Consider the following 10699-nt stretch of genomic DNA (forward strand, 5'->3'; position numbering starts at 1 on the left):
ATTTGCTTAACCTCTACTATGAGAGATTAAAGTGCTCTTTGAGCAACAAGAGTTTTAGTCAAGGCCAAGTTCTGAGTTGCTACATTGAATACATTCTGTGCCAGACATAAGGATACAAATTATGTCTGAGATGAGAGCAGAGTGGAATCAGCCATTGCCATCATTCCCTTAGATGATGAGTTGCTATCCAATTTAATATTAGAATGCAGCACTCACAAAATTACCTCACACTGAAGCAGAGGACAGGAGAGAATGAAGAGGAGAACCCTTTTATAATCTCCAATCCTGCTTTTGCTGGGAAGGCATGTAAATGAAGCTTTTACTGGGACCCCAGCTGAGACTGAAAACATGGAAAAATGCAAAAAATAAGAATACCAGTGTGCTATACAGTTCATTATACAATAAAAACTGTGTAGTGCAATATAAAATAAAAGCCAAGGGATGGGAAAATAGCTCATTTTCTCTCTTGAAGGATGTATCTTCAAGGAGTTCTTAATAAGACAGGATCTAAATATTAAACTAACACGTTCAAGATGCTTGATCTGTATAGGCTGTGGTGTTTTTTAATATATTGATTTAATTAGTCACTATTGAACCATATTTAGAAGATAAGTGAAAGCCTCTAAAGACTTATTTATTGGCACCATATGGCAGTTCTTAAAAGTGATGTTCAAATTAGGTATAATGAGCCACATAAAAAAAGAGGATGTGCCATAAAAAGGACTCCCAAACAAAAATGATGCTATTGTTGAAGGATATAAGTTTTAATATGGGATTTTAGAATCCCTTCCAGAGATGAGGTGCCCTGCAGCTGACTAAAAATATTTTCAGGTAGTGTTCATATTACACAATGTAGCTGCAAAAAGCACATTTTTATGATGGATTAGAAAACTATGGTAGGAACAGGCAGAGAAGATGAGTCAGGAAGACATGAAAAGCTGAAGGAGGATGGCAAATCAGAAAGATATGCTGCTCACATTTTTGCTATAGTAAATGCATCTCTCAGTTTTAAAGTATCTGCTCAGGCATCAATCTGCAGCTACGTATTTTGATACACGATACTGGCTACAATTTTCATGAATAAACTCTGTGTCTAGAGTATGTCAAGTGATCCTTAAAGCATCACTGTGGTATTACTGTCATGTGAATTTGGTTTCATTTATGATCATTCTTTCTGATGTGTTTCTTAGAAAATTTTGATAACTCAAAATAGTTATAGAAGGAATTGAACCAATAGGATGTACTAGACACATACGCACACACACACATGCTCTAGATTTCAAGCTCTAGCAATGAAAAATAGAAAAAACTAAAATTTTGGCTTCAGCCTGAGGTCCTTGTGCTGATGGTATTACCTGACTGGATGACATTCAGCTCTTCCTGAACCATTTGAGAAGTCCAGGAGAAATATTTTCTCCTCAGTTAATTTTTTTCACAGAACCTGTACCTCTTTAAGTAGCTCATTCTTCACCTGTCTACCTTTGACACAAGCAATTTCCTCCTTGATGCCTGGGAACCACCTGGAAAAACACTGACAGTACAGGCCACAGACTCCTTAATCTTTGTGCATAATTTTTATAGATATAGAAGTAGTCATGGCAGAATCATTAAAGAATTCCTGTCCCTACACCTCTGGCTGGCTGGAGGGAGCATAAAACCTCCTGATTTTTGATAACAAGTATTATGACAGCTATGGCATCAAACTGTGAATGGTATAATTGAGCTCATCTGTGTTCAAAAACAAAAGATTAGCAACATTATAGATCCTCACTGGCACTAAAGAAGTGCATGAATGAAGAGCAATCCTTCCTGAAGGGACTGCAATGTGTTAAGCTGGTATTGCTACACCTGTATCACAAAATTTTGTACTAATTTTTAATGGCAAGTGATAAGGCAATTCCTGACAATAAAGCTCAGTTACAGTCCAAGTAATTCCAAGTATTCATGCAGTCTTGGACTGAAGATGGGGGCAGTAATGGAGGTGGACATTCTATTTGTCAAGCAAGACTGGCATGGACTGGAGAAGGTGTGTTCAAGCAAATTGAGCTTCATTTCTCTTCATTGAATGTGTAACTACATCTAGGCAAATTTTCATTGAAGAAGCACAACCAGGGCATCCCTGAAGCCAGGGCAATTCTTTCCCATTTCCTGCACCAATCAAATTCACTGTGTTTGCATTCTCCAACAAAAGGAACAATACCTGTGTTTAACATGCTACCATAGTCCTTCTCCCCTTTCTCAGCCTCACAAAATGAAATGGTTTGGTTAAAATACCTAGAAAAAAATGTGGGCACATGGGCATTTTCAGTTTGAATAGTTCAAATGGAGCAGAATTACAATAAGGTAGATATAGGATTTTAAACGAGAAAATATCAAGTTTCCCTAAAGCAAATGTTATTTAGGTCTGCCATTTTTTGATGTGGAATACAAAACCCAACCTAACCCAATATAATAAAAACTCCAACCAACCAACCAACCAACCAACCAACCAACCAACCAACCAACCACAGCAACAGCAACAAAAATAACCAGCCAGCCTAGTTCTGGATCATAAAGTATCTGGAGAAACCTGCTCAGGTGAAGTCTCTCTATGTGGATGTGCTCAGAGTATAGACTTAATAAGGTTCACCAAATCAAGCCATGTTAAAAAGATGCTACGAAAGGCAGAGTTGCTGATGCCCCAGCTGTCCCACTTGCCTGACATTTGTCACATTTCTGAAAACTCTTAGAGCATTTGTCCTAACAGCAGTGAAAAAATTTGAAAGAATAAATAGCTTGTACACTAGAGATGCTGTGGAAGTGCCTTGTCTGGTCCTGTGGCCATATCCCCAGATTCAGATAACTTTAGATCTTTGAGGAAATAAAACAGTTTGTCCATGTTAAAAACATATTTTTATTCAATTTTAGTGGATGAAGTCTAAAATAATTCCATCATTAACTGAACATAACTGTTCATTAACTGAACAGCAACTGATGCTTGACTGTACCAGTGTTCTCAGTGTTGATCAGGATAATATTCAAGAGCCTCCTTTACAGAGAAATTACATGTTTTCAACCCAGTGTACACAAAAAAAGTCTGCCTGCACTTTGTATCAGGTATTTTATCTAGAGCTGATTTTGGAAGCTGAGTTGAGTACAAGAATTCAGCATTTTGTTTCAATTCAAAGAGTGTAATGGGTGGCTCAACAAAGGGAAGTAGACTGGAACAAAGATTACACGGAGACTAAGATTTATGTGGAAGGAGGGCAAAGACCAGAAAGTAGAGAAGAGATCCTGGGATTTAGCTGGTAGAAGACAAACTAGAGAAAGTATAACAAGGAGCTGAGATTGGTAATCAGACCAAAATGGCACAGATTCTTTCACAGGGTTAGTACAAGAGAGGAAGAGATAAATACCTTGATAAGTTGTGACAACGTCAAGGAAGTAGACAGAGAAAATTGTGCAGGAAGGGTGATGGAGGGGATAAGCAAAGAAGAGCAAATTGGAAACATGACGACGAAAGAAACAAATTGGATTAGGTGGATGGGATGAGAATTCAGGGACAGACCTTTGACAGGAATGTTGCAGTCTATACAGTCTGTGTGGAAAGAAAACAAAGGGTAGTGAGATGCTTAAGGACCTGGCTAAAGAGATAGGAGAAAAGAGACTGTGGCATCATATCATAAAAGTCTGTTTCATAAATAACCTGAACAAGGTGGAAAGATACATTGCACAGGAAACCTTATTTAACTCTGGCATCTCCTGACTTATGAATAAGTGACTCTTTAGCTTTAAAATCATAATTTAAAAGAATTTCTCTGGGTGCTTGGGAGTGTACAAGTATTAGGTAAAAATAGCAACAAAGAAAATATTAACCAGTTGGTGTGTTTCAGACATTTCCACATAAATTAACAAAAAGACTACAGCTTAAGCTATGTAAGCACATTGCATATTTCTTTTGATCTTATGTCACTGTGTTTTATGTGCCATTTTTACTTACAATTGTTTATTCTAACAGACATGCTATGCAACTTTTCTGTTGCATTAACTATATAGTTAATCAAATAACTGAATTGTTTTCTTTTGCTACAAGCTGAAACTCAAATATGCCTTCACTTGCCATGGTCCATCACAGACTTAAAAAAACTCTTAAATGAGTAATGGACTTCACTCATGAACATACATATTATGATGGGTTTCCAATATAAATCTGCCTCTTTATATGTCTCACATATTTGGCACAAATAGCTTTTTTCTACCTTATTCTTCAGTTGTCTGTAGATTTGTCAATGGCTTACTTGGAATCTTTTGGATCTCCTCCAATGACTTGGGATCCCCTAGGGTATCTGGTACAGATTGATTTATTATAGTAAATATTATGCCGTTTATGCCTCTGAATAGCCCTTGCTGTAGTAGTGTATTTGCTCCAGAAAATGATTAATAACAAAATGGGTTCACTGTACACTCATTGCCTACATACATGCAGCTTTTGGAATGATATAGTATTATGAGTTCTTATTGCTAACCAGGGGCAAAAAGCATCCTTTTCTATTTCTATTACCCCAAGAGAAAATACTGAGAGCTGAAAGGAATCTGAAAAAGTTGTGAAAATCTGAAAATGAACTAGAAGGCAGAAAACAAAGCACTAAGCAGACAAATGTTTTCAGTTTCAAATTACTAATAATTTTCACCCACTTTTAACACACTATTTCCCAATCCTCCATTCATTCCCCTGAAATGATTTTATCTGAAGTTTTTGAAATTACTCCTTTATTCAATAGATACTTGTTCTAGTGTTTTGAAACAAACAGAAACTTTTTCTTACCATGGGTATTTTCATTTAGAGGTAATTTCTTTAAAAATAGTTTCAAATTCTAATGAAAAAACTCTTCCTACTTTACACAGATTAGAGAGGTAAATTTACTATCTGTAACACAGCATTGTTATACAAAACACATAAGCAATATATCACAATATATTTAAATTACGTTTCCAAAAGGTTACGTTTCCCTTTTTATTGGTTTTTTTGGTGTAATGATTACTTTTTCGTTGCAGAAAATATTTCAGAACAGAGATTTCTGCACTGAGATGTAAAGGCACTTCAAATGTACCCAAAGGAACTAGCTCAGCTCTTTCCAAACCCCAGCTATTAGTATTCAATTTTGTTCTTAGGATCAACATGCCTGAGGGGTAGGGGAGAAAAATTTGTTCCTTTTATCCACAACTGAGTATCCAGTCTTATGGATAGAGAGTGTGCCTCATGACCAACATATGTGAAATAACCACTGTCACTGCCCTGAAAATTCTACACTCCAAAGACATGAAGAGGAGAAGAAAGCGAGCAAAGGTACAAGTTATGGAAGGAGTGGGCCTAGAATAGCTGCAAGTGATTTTATCACATAGATTCTCAAAGGACTACTGACTCTACCCTACAAAATATGCATGTTACAGAAAAGCAAGACAGTTCAGACACTTTAGCATCATGCCCTTGCATAATGCTGGTATATAGTCCTGAAAGAATCTCAATCTGCTAGGAGAGGTACTCAGAATGTAAAGGCCTAGATAAATGTCATGCTCTGATTTTATATGGAAATATAAAAGATCTATTTTCTTACTTAAGCAAATAGGTTCACTGATTTATTTGGGATTACTTGCACATGAATGAAACAGTAATATATAGAGCTCTCTCAAATAGAACCTGGAGAACATTGTGGTGTTAGGGTTTTAATCAGTCATCTGAAAGGCTTAGATTAGTTACTGTCTATACTCTTTCATGAAAATGATACATAGTTAGTCAAAACCAGTGGTAAAAGTTTAGACTATGTGTTTTAAGGTAAGACAGAGTTACGCAATGGAGAAAGAAGGAAGGGAAAACATTTTATGATTCTCTTATATATTAGGTCCACTATGAGAAGACTCGCAAAGAACTGAACAATACCACCCTTCCTTCTCTATTCTCCTCCCATTCAACACACACTTTTAAAAAGCCGTGAATTTTAGAAGGTTTGGCTCTTTGAAAAGAATGAATACTAAAGTTTGAATCAATAACTGGGTACCTTCCATCACTGCACACATTTACTAAATTGGTACACTTCAGTTTTAAACTGGAACTGCGAGAAACCTAATTTTATACTACATATTAAAAATTAGTGCTAGGAATGCTGCCAAAAGCTATACATGTGCTCCGCTAGTACTTCTTTGAAGATACCATCTTTTTCTTCAGAACTTCAATGTCATGAACTTTGATTAATTTCTTCTGACAGCAGGGAAATCTTTAAAAATAATATGACCAAAGTTAAATGGAATTTGAAAGAATAGATGAATTATGGTAGGTGCTCCAAAAACCTGGCTAGATATTAGAACAATGCCTTGGAAGCCTGACCCTAGCAAATCAGAACTTCCAAAATTCAGACATGATTGAGCCTTAAAGCTGCAGTAAAGTGTTACTAAGTGCAGTGTTACTGTCAGAGCCATCAAGGCATTTTGCACAGCACCCTCGTCCATGGTTAGGGAGACAGAAATATTCACTAAAGATGGACCCTGAGAGATAAATCTCTCCTCCTCAGATCATCCACATTTCAGACATCTCTTACAGGAGATGCAGTCTGTCTGTCCACCCACCTGCAATGCCCTTCATGGCTTCCTGTCATACAATTACATGTGTTTGACTGTGAGAAATCCCTGCAGCCCAGCAAACACACAGCCTAAGTTCAACCATTTTCACAGAACTAATCAAGTCATTTTGCTCTTTACTTGTGATTACTGTTATGGAGCTTTCTGCTTCTCAAATTGCTTCTTCACAGTAGTTGTGGTAGGGATAAAAATCACAGATAACATAAAATAACAAGGCTAATCAAATTCACTATTCTGCACCAAGAGCACAAAATTCTCCACTTGATATTTTTTTGCAAAAAAGCATCATAAGTAAATTCAGCAGCTAAATCATAACACACAAAACATATCCAAATGGGTACAAATTTCCTGACAAGATGCTGGTTTCAAAGGAGCCTTAGAGCTCATTTTCACTCTTCCTGCCATAAAATAACCATAAATTTAACTTCCTAGAAATATTATGATTCCCAGAAAAATTTCCCCAAACCAAGCACTGTATTATGATGTCTCTAATGTATTGCATCAGCAAGATTTAATACTTTCTACAAAAAAGGATAAACAAAAAATATTTATCAAGTCACTACTTACATAGAGCACACAGTAGATAAATTTTCCATCTGCTAATTTTAAAGCAGTGAAAACTAGGTTTCTGAAGTCCAAATAAAGGGCATTGCAGTGCTGAGGGGAGGGCAGTTTAAATAACGATCAAAGTTTGATATTAAGTAACCTGAGCACTTTTCAGAGCTTTTCTTTCCTTTAAATTTGAAAATAAATGTGTCAAATACTCCATAAACAGTGGAGGAATAGGGACATGTGCTACTTAATTTCAAGAGAAAAAGCAGAGGATGCAAAAGCAAGCAAAACTTGTCACAGCCTGCACTGTTGTTTAGATCCTTGTGTCAGTGTTCAAGTTTTCATAGTCAAATAAGCAGTTGTGTTATTTTCCTTAGTTTTGAGTGCCACTTTGTATCTAGATGTCACAATCAGCTTTGAAAATCCTCACATACAACAATTTCAATTCTGAAGCAATTTTATTCTTGGTCCATAACATGAAAATGGAATCAGAATATGATCCTCTCACCAGATTTTTGTTTCCACAGTATTATATGCTGACTGAGAATAACCTGATAATTTGTGAAAGAATTACCTATATTTTGTATACTTATATTTTTCAGAGTTTTCATGATCTGTAAGTTTCCAGGATGAGGCTACAGGCATAACTATAAATTCGGACAAAAGAAAGATAGATTCATAACTTTCAGTTTCCCAATTGCCCTTTTTTTCTTTTTTAAGAAAAAAGGAGTCTTTAAGTGTCTATTTGATTTATTGGTTCCTCACAGTTATATGCAATTGCAAAAAACTGTTGACGGTTTTATCAGTCTTATTATTCCATACAGAATATCTGAACATGTTTCTGTTAAGCCAGAAAGGAGTCTGCCAGTTCTTTCAGCCAAATCATATTGAGGCTTAGACCTAGCAGCAAGTTTTAATGTTGAAAATATATATTGACACTTCAGACTCATCATCATTTCATACAGAGCAGTGCTACCACTAATCCTTACTTGTTTGTCTGAAGGAGCTTGTTAAAGTCAGGTTTTAACAGCATTACTTTCATATTGGGTCTGTCTGGGATGGAGCTAACTTTCTTCACAGCAGCCTGTATGGTACTGTCTACTGGTATTATTGTTACATAAATAGAAATTAATATTCTTTCTTATTTAGGATTAAAAAAAAATGCAAGTGCGAGGAAATGGGGGCCTGGGGGTGCAAAGTAAAGAAGTGTGTCATGTCCTTCCAGCCTCAAGCATTATCGTAGCACTTCTTGCTTTCCTTACACTTGTGTCTGATCACCAATGGATTAGTGGATTCTTAGCAGCAACAAAACCTACAAAGTCCTCTCTGAGTCTTTAGGAACAGTAAAATCTTTCTTTCAAATTTCTTTTGAAATTTGACTTGGCATTCAGTATATTTTAAATATTATGTCTCATAATCTCTGCTCCTACCATGAGCTGTCTGCACACAGTATCCTCTCACAGGGTACATCTGAAATGTTTAAAAAGAAAATGAGATTGACTCAATTATTGTCTTCCTGATTAAATATTATCTAACTGATATGTTTTCAAGCATCCCAACTAGCTCTCTCCAGAACAGGTACTGTCCGTGCACAACTTGGGGAATATATATGCCTCAAAGTACTACCAAAAAGTAACACCAATAATCATGTACATCAGTTTTGGCAATTAGCTATCCTATTACAGACCTCATACAACACATATCTGCAATTTCATGGTAAAAAATACCACTGTCATGAGCCGCAGCACAATCTTAAAACCATTCAGGACACTGTGAACTGGAAATATCCCTGCGTGCCTCGCCCCCTACACCCACCACTCTCAAAATTCAGACTTGGGGACAGCTGCACAATTTCAGTGTGGTTTGAATAAACTAATCTACTCTAGAAGGAGCCTACTCTGTGTGTAGCAGTCAGTCTGAGCATGCTGTCTTGAAGATAGCAAGAGCTCTAGGATTCTCTTTACTTCAGGAGCAAAGAAAAAACCTTTCAGAGGTTTGTCTAACCCACCTTTGTTTTAGAACATGGAATTTTTAACTTACCTAGGAAAACACAGTAAAAATTCCACAATCAGCTACAAACTAACAAATAAAAGAGATTCCATCAGTCACATCTGTACATTTCATAACAAAGGAAAACAATAGATTTTAAAACCCATTATCATTTACAGAGAAAGGGAATATCTCTAAAAAAACTATTTAAGGGAATAATTAATTTGCACTAAAATGTCCCCCAAAAGCCTCTTGATGTCTTTCAAAGGTTTCATTTATGAGAATATTTCTTCTTTGAAAATTATTATTATTATACAATGTGGCATAAATTTTATTTGAGCAGTCTTATGTTTTCATATAAAATGAATTCTTAAAAGAAAAGATACTTATAACCATACATTAATTCTTTCTTTACTTTCCCTTGTTTCTCTTTGTTTGCTACAGGGTTAGTGAATATACACAGTCTAGGAAAAATTACACATTTATTTTCTCAAAATTCTTCCACTGTCATTTTGATAACTAGTTCACTGTTTCTGGATCATGGAACCTAAAAATGACACTGAGCCTTCCAGCCCCATAGAATGTGCAAGCAAGGCACAAATGTACGTAGGTGAGTACTTCAGCCCAGGGACTTGGATAAAGCACCACTGTGCTGTGCAAGCTTAAGGTGAGAAGACCAGTATGTTGAGTGATTCATCTCAACTCTTTGGTCATGTTTGTTGTATTGAGAGAGTGAAATATTATCACTCTGTAGTGACTTCAAGTTTGCTGCTATGGGAAAAAGCAGGTTTTATAGAGGAATGCTGGCTTGAAACCTATATTTATGATTAATAGACATCATATTTTGGGGGAGCTAAGCAAATCGAGAGGAGTATAGTCAAACCCTGAAAGAGATGCAACTTTATATAAATTGTGTTATACTCCTGCCCTCTGTTTCAGTGTTTATCTGCCATAAAAATCTACTCTTCTGCTATGTAAGATTTATTATTTTGTATCACCTATTCAGAACTCGTTGAATCAGGGTGCTTTTTATTACAGACAAAGGGATGATTTCTTTATTCTGCACATAAACAAGCACTGTGATCAGGAAAGCACTGAATTCTGTAGCATCTATTTCTCTAGAAGGATTTCTGCAGAATCTTTATTTTAAGATGCAACCAAAACTTCTAGAGTCAAATAGGCATCTTGCCAACCAAATGGAGAGCTTTACATGCACAAAAACTGGATTATAGCACTGCTAAACAAGCTTGATGGAAAAATATAGAGAGCTACACAGAGATGTGTAAGTAATGTGGTAAAGCTCACTATTTACCTGGTGCTGTAAAGCTGTTCTTCATAGGAACACGACATGCAGCAGCCCTTGCAGCCTGAGTCTAGAACAATCGCTGGCCACCTGGATCCAGTCTAATGCAGATTACATTGCTGGTGGAGAATCAACAGAGCAGCAGCAGAACTGAGACTTTGAAGTGGAGCTAATAACACTGCAGTGGGTTGATCAGGAGTTTGCATTTTGGGTGGCACACACTTGCCTCGAGCTCCTGTGAAA

Source organism: Passer domesticus, chromosome 1, assembly GCF_036417665.1.
Source record: "Passer domesticus isolate bPasDom1 chromosome 1, bPasDom1.hap1, whole genome shotgun sequence".
NCBI classification, from domain to species: domain Eukaryota; kingdom Metazoa; phylum Chordata; class Aves; order Passeriformes; family Passeridae; genus Passer; species Passer domesticus.